Raw genomic sequence first — 6,559 nt, forward strand, 5'->3', positions numbered from 1 at the left:
GCCGCAACAGCACTGGGGATCTCTGCTTTCCCAGAGACTCAGCATGTCACGGTGCTCGTTCTCGGCAGAAACTTTTTCTGAAAAGGCAAACGTCTGGCTCCTTCTCCCACAAGGAAGGTGCCAGCCCTGAAAGAACTTGCTCGTCTTCACCGTCCCCCTGCAGCCTATCCACAGGCACAACAGCACTGGGGATCTCTGCTTTCCCAGAGAAGCAGCATGTCACGGTGCTCGTTCTCGGCAGAAACTTTTTCTGAAAAGGCAAACGTCTGGCTCCTTCTCCCACAAGGAAGGTGCCAGCCCTGAAAGCTCTTGCAGGTCTTCACTATCCCTCTGCAGCCTATCTTTAGCCGCAACAGCACTGGGGATCTCTGCTTTCGCAGAGACTCAGCATGTCACGGTGCTCGTTCTCGGCAGAAACTTTTTCTGAAAAGGCAAACGTCTGGCTCCTTCTCCCACAAGGAAGGTGCCAGCCCTGAAAGCTCTTGCTCGTCTTCACTATCCCTCTGCAGCCTATCCACAGGCACAACAGCACTGGGGATCTCTGCTTTCCCAGAGACTCAGCATGTCACGGTGCTCGTTCTCGGCAGAAACTTTTTCTGAAAAGGCAAACGTCTGGCTCCTTCTCCCACAAGGAAGGTGCCAGCCCTGAAAGCTCTTGCTGGTCTTCACTATCCCTCTGCAGCCTATCTTTAGCCGCAACAGCACTGGGGATCTCTGCTTTCCCAGAGACTCAGCATGTCACGGTGCTCGTTCTCGGCACAAACTTTTTTCTGAAAAGGCAAACGTCTGGCTCCTTCTCCCACAAGGAAGGTGCCAGCCCTGAAAGCTCTTGCTGGTCTTCACCGTCCCCCTGCAGCCTATCCACAGGCACAACAGCACTGGGGATCTCTGCTTTCCCAGAGACTCAGCATGTCACGGTGCTCGTTCTCGGCAGAAACTTTTTCTGAAAAGGCAAACGTCTGGCTCCTTCTCCCACAAGGAAGTTGCCAGCCCTGAAAGCTCTTGCTGGTCTTCACCGTCCCCCTGCAGCCTATCCACAGGCACAACAGCACTGGGGATCTCTGCTTTCCCAGAGAAGCAGCATGTCACGGTGCTCGTTCTCGGCAGAAACTTTTTCTGAAAAGGCAAACGTCTGGCTCCTTCTCCCACAAGGAAGGTGCCAGCCCTGAAAGCTCTTGCAGGTCTTCACTATCCCTCTGCAGCCTATCTTTAGCCGCAACAGCACTGGGGATCTCTGCTTTCCCAGAGACTCAGCATGTCACGGTGCTCGTTCTCGGCAGAAACTTTTTCTGAAAAGGCAAACGTCTGGCTCCTTCTCCCACAAGGAAGGTGCCAGCCCTGAAAGCTCTTGCTGGTCTTCACTATCCCTCTGCAGCCTATCCACAGGCACAACAGCACTGGGGATCTCTGCTTTCCCAGAGACTCAGCATCTCATGGTGCTCGCTCTCGGCAGAGACTTTTTCTGAAAAGGCAAACGTCTGGCTCCTTCTCCCACAAGGAAGGTGCCAGCCCTGAAAGCTCTTGCTGGTCTTCACCGTCCCCCTGCAGCCTATCCACAGGCACAACAGCACTGGGGATCTCTGCTTTCCCAGAGACTCAGCATCTCATGGTGCTCGCTCTCGGCAGAGCCTTTTTCTGAAAAGGCAAACGTCTGGCTCCTTCTCCCACAAGGAAGGTGCCAGCCCTGAAAGCTCTTGCTGGTCTTCACCGTCCCCCTGCAGCCTATCCACAGGCACAACAGCACTGGGGATCTCTGCTTTCCCAGAGACTCAGCATGTCACGGTGCTCGTTCTCGGCAGAAACTTTTTCTGAAAAGGCAAACGTCTGGCTCCTTCTCCCACAAGGAAGGTGCCAGCCCTGAAAGCTCTTGCTGGTCTTCACTATCCCTCTGCAGCCTATCTTTAGCCGCAACAGCACTGGGGATCTCTGCTTTCCCAGAGACTCAGCATGTCACGGTGCTCGTTCTCGGCAGAAACTTTTTTCTGAAAAGGCAAATGTCTGGCTCCTTCTCCCACAAGGAAGGTTCCAGCCCTGAAAGCTCTTGCTGGTCTTCACCGTCCCCCTGCAGCCTATCCACAGGCACAACAGCACTGGGGATCTCTGCTTTCCCAGAGACTCAGCATGTCACGGTGCTCGTTCTCGGCAGAAACTTTTTCTGAAAAGGCAAACGTCTGGCTCCTTCTCCCACAAGGAAGGTGCCAGCCCTGAAAGCTCTTGCTGGTCTTCACCGTCCCCCTGCAGCCTATCCACAGGCACAACAGCACTGGGGATCTCTGCTTTCCCAGAGACTCAGCATGTCACGGTGCTCGTTCTCGGCAGAAACTTTTTCTCAAAAGGCAAACGTCTGGCTCCTTCTCCCACAAGGAAGGTGCCAGCCCTGAAAGCTCTTGCTGGTCTTCACCGTCCCCCTGCAGCCTATCCACAGGCACAACAGCACTGGTGATCTCTGCTTTCCCAGAGACTCAGCATGTCACGGTGCTCGTTCTCGGCAGAAACTTTTTCTGAAAAGGCAAACGTCTGGCTCCTTCTCCCACAAGGAAGGTGCCAGCCCTGAAAGCTCTTGCAGGTGTTCACTATCCCTCTGCAGCCTATCTTTAGCCGCAACAGCACTGGGGATCTCTGCTTTCCCAGAGACTCAGCATGTCACGGTGCTCGTTCTCGGCAGAGCCTTTTTCTGAAAAGGCAATCGTCTGGCTCCTTCTCCCACAAGGAAGGTGCCAGCCCTGAAAGCTATTGCAGGTCTTCACTATCCCTCTGCAGCCTATCCACAGGCACAACAGCACTGGGGATCTCTGCTTTCCCAGAGACTCAGCATGTCACGGTGCTCGTTCTCGGCAGAAACTTTTTCTGAAAAGGCAAAAGTCTGGCTCCTTCTTCCACAAGGAAGGTGCCAGCCCTGAAAGATCTTGCTGGTCTTCACCGTCCCCCTGCAGCCTATCCACAGGCACAACAGCACTGGGGATCTCTGCTTTCCCAGAGACTCAGCATGTCACGGTGCTCGTTCTCGGCAGAAACTTTTTCTCAAAAGGCAAACGTCTGGCTCCTTCTCCCACAAGGAAGGTGCCAGCCCTGAAAGCTCTTGCAGGTCTTCACTATCCCTCTGCAGCCTATCTTTAGCCGCAACAGCACTGGGGATCTCTGCTTTCGCAGAGACTCAGCATGTCACGGTGCTCGTTCTCGGCAGAAACTTTTTCTGAAAAGGCAAACGTCTGGCTCCTTCTCCCACAAGGAAGGTGCCAGCCCTGAAAGCTCTTGCTGGTCTTCACCGTCCCCCTGCAGCCTATCCACAGGCACAACAGCACTGGGGATCTCTGCTTTCCCAGAGACTCAGCATCTCATGTTGCTCGCTCTCGGCAGAGCCTTTTTCTGAAAAGGCAAACGTCTGGCTCCTTCTCCCACAAGGAAGGTGCCAGCCCTGAAAGCTCTTGCAGGTGTTCACTATCCCTCTGCAGCCTATCTTTAGCCGCAACAGCACTGGGGATCTCTGCTTTCCCAGAGACTCAGCATGTCACGGTGCTCGTTCTCGGCAGAAACTTTTTCTGAAAAGGCAAACGTCTGGCTCCTTCTCCCACAAGGAAGCTGCCAGCCCTGAAAGCTCTTGCAGTTCTTCACTATCCCTCTGCAGCCTATCTTTAGCCGCAACAGCACTGGGGATCTCTGCTTTCGCAGAGACTCAGCATGTCACGGTGCTCGTTCTCGGCAGAAACTTTTTCTGAAAATGCAAACGTCTGGCTCCTTCTCCCACAAGGAAGGTGCCAGCCCTGAAAGCTCTTGCTGGTCTTCACTATCCCTCTGCAGCCTATCCACAGGCACAACAGCACTGGGGATCTCTGCTTTCCCAGAGACTCAGCATCTCATGGTGCTCGCTCTCGGCAGAAACTTTTTCTGAAAAGGCAAACGTCTGGCTCCTTCTCCCACAAGGAAGGTGCCAGCCCTGAAAGCTCTTGCTGGTCTTCACCGTCCCCCTGCAGCCTATCTTTAGCCGCAACAGCACTGGGGATCTCTGCTTTCCCAGAGACTCAGCATGTCACGGTGCTCGTTCTCGGCAGAAACTTTTTTCTGAAAAGGCAAACGTCTGGCTCCTTCTCCCACAAGGAAGATGCCAGCCCTGAAAGCTCTTGCTGGTCTTCACCGTCCCCCTGCAGCCTATCCACAGGCACAACAGCACTGGGGATTTCTGCTTTCCCAGAGACTCAGCATGTCACGGTGCTCGTTCTCGGCAGAAACTTTTTCTCAAAAGGCAAACGTCTGGCTCCTTCTCCCACAAGGAAGGTGCCAGCCCTGAAAGCTCTTGCTGGTCTTCACCGTCCCCCTGCAGCCTATCCACAGGCACAACAGCACTGGGGATCTCTGCTTTCCCAGAGACTCAGCATGTCACGGTGCTCGTTCTCGGCAGAAACTTTTTCTCAAAAGGCAAACGTCTGGCTCCTTCTCCCACAAGGAAGGTGCCAGCCCTGAAAGCTCTTGCTGGTCTTCACTATCCCTCTGCAGCCTATCCACAGGCACAACAGCACTGGGGATCTCTGCTTTCCCAGAGACTCAGCATGTCACGGTGCTCGTTCTCGGCAGAAACTTTTTCTGAAAAGGCAAACGTCTGGCTCCTTCTCCCACAAGGAAGGTGCCAGCCCTGAAAGAACTTGCTCGTCTTCACCGTCCCCCTGCAGCCTATCCACAGGCACAACAGCACTGGGGATCTCTGCTTTCCCAGAGACTCAGCATCTCATGGTGCTCGCTCTCGGCAGAGACTTTTTCTGAAAAGGCAAACGTCTGGCTCCTTCTCCCACAAGGATGGTGCCAGCCCTGAAAGCTCTTGCAGGTCTTCACTATCCCTCTGCAGCCTATCTTTAGCCGCAACAGCACTGGGGATCTCTGCTTTCCCAGAGACTCAGCATGTCACGGTGCTCGTTCTCGGCAGAAACTTTTTCTGAAAAGGCAAACGTCTGGCTCCTTCTCCCACAAGGAAGGTGCCAGCCCTGAAAGCTCTTGCTGGTCTTCACCGTCCCCCTGCAGCCTATCCACAGGCACAACAGCACTGGGGATCTCTGCTTTCCCAGAGACTCAGCATGTCACGGTGCTCGTTCTCGGCAGAAACTTTTTCTGAAAAGGCAAACGTCTGGCTCCTTCTCCCACAAGGAAGGTGCCAGCCCTGAAAGCTCTTGCAGGTCTTCACTATCCCTCTGCAGCCTATCCACAGGCACAACAGCACTGGGGATTTCTGCTTTCCCAGAGACTCAGCATCTCATGGTGCTCGCTCTCAGCAGAGCCTTTTTCTGAAAAGGCAAACGTCTGGCTCCTTCTCCCACAAGGAAGGTGCCAGCCCTGAAAGCTCTTGCTGGTCTTCACTATCCCTCTGCAGCCTATCTTTAGCCGCAACAGCACTGGGGATCTCTGCTTTCCCAGAGAAGCAGCATGTCACGGTGCTCGTTCTCGGCAGAAACTTTTTTCTGAAAAGGCAAACGTCTGGCTCCTTCTCCCTCAAGGAAGATGCCAGCCCTGAAAGCTCTTGCTGGTCTTCACCGTCCCCCTGCAGCCTATCCACAGGCACAACAGCACTGGGGATCTCTGCTTTCCCAGAGACTCAGCATGTCACGGTGCTCGTTCTCGGCAGAAACTTTTTCTCAAAAGGCAAACGTCTGGCTCCTTCTCCCACAAGGAAGGTGCCAGCCCTGAAAGCTCTTGCTGGTCTTCACCGTCCCCCTGCAGCCTATCCACAGGCACAACAGCACTGGGGATCTCTGCTTTCCCAGAGACTCAGCATGTCACGGTGCTCGTTCTCGGCAGAAACTTTTTCTCAAAAGGCAAACGTCTGGCTCCTTCTCCCACAAGGAAGGTGCCAGCCCTGAAAGCTCTTGCAGGTCTTCACTATCCCTCTGCAGCCTATCCACAGGCACAACAGCAGTGGGGATCTCTGCTTTCCCAGAGACTCAGCATGTCACGGTGCTCGTTCTCGGCAGAAACTTTTTCTGAAAAGGCAAACGTCTGGCTCCTTCTCCCACAAGGAAGGTGCCAGCCCTGAAAGAACTTGCTCGTCTTCACCGTCCCCCTGCAGCCTATCCACAGGCACAACAGCACTGGGGATCTCTGCTTTCCCAGAGACTCAGCATCTCATGGTGCTCGCTCTCGGCAGAGACTTTTTCTGAAAAGGCAAACGTCTGGCTCCTTCTCCCACAAGGATGGTGCCAGCCCTGAAAGCTCTTGCAGGTCTTCACTATCCCTCTGCAGCCTATCTTTAGCCGCAACAGCACTGGGGATCTCTGCTTTCCCAGAGACTCAGCATGTCACGGTGCTCGTTCTCGGCAGAAACTTTTTCTGAAAAGGCAAACGTCTGGCTCCTTCTCCCACAAGGAAGGTGCCAGCCCTGAAAGCTCTTGCAGGTCTTCACTATCCCTCTGCAGCCTATCTTTAGCCGCAACAGCACTGGGGATCTCTGCTTTCGCAGAGACTCAGCATGTCACGGTGCTCGTTCTCGGCAGAAACTTTTTCTGAAAAGGCAAACGTCTGGCTCCTTCTCCCACAAGGAAGGTGCCAGCCCTAAAGCTCTTGCAGGTCTTCACTATCC

This window comes from Accipiter gentilis, unplaced genomic scaffold (assembly GCF_929443795.1).
Source record: "Accipiter gentilis unplaced genomic scaffold, bAccGen1.1, whole genome shotgun sequence".
Taxonomy (NCBI): Eukaryota; Metazoa; Chordata; class Aves; order Accipitriformes; family Accipitridae; genus Astur; species Astur gentilis.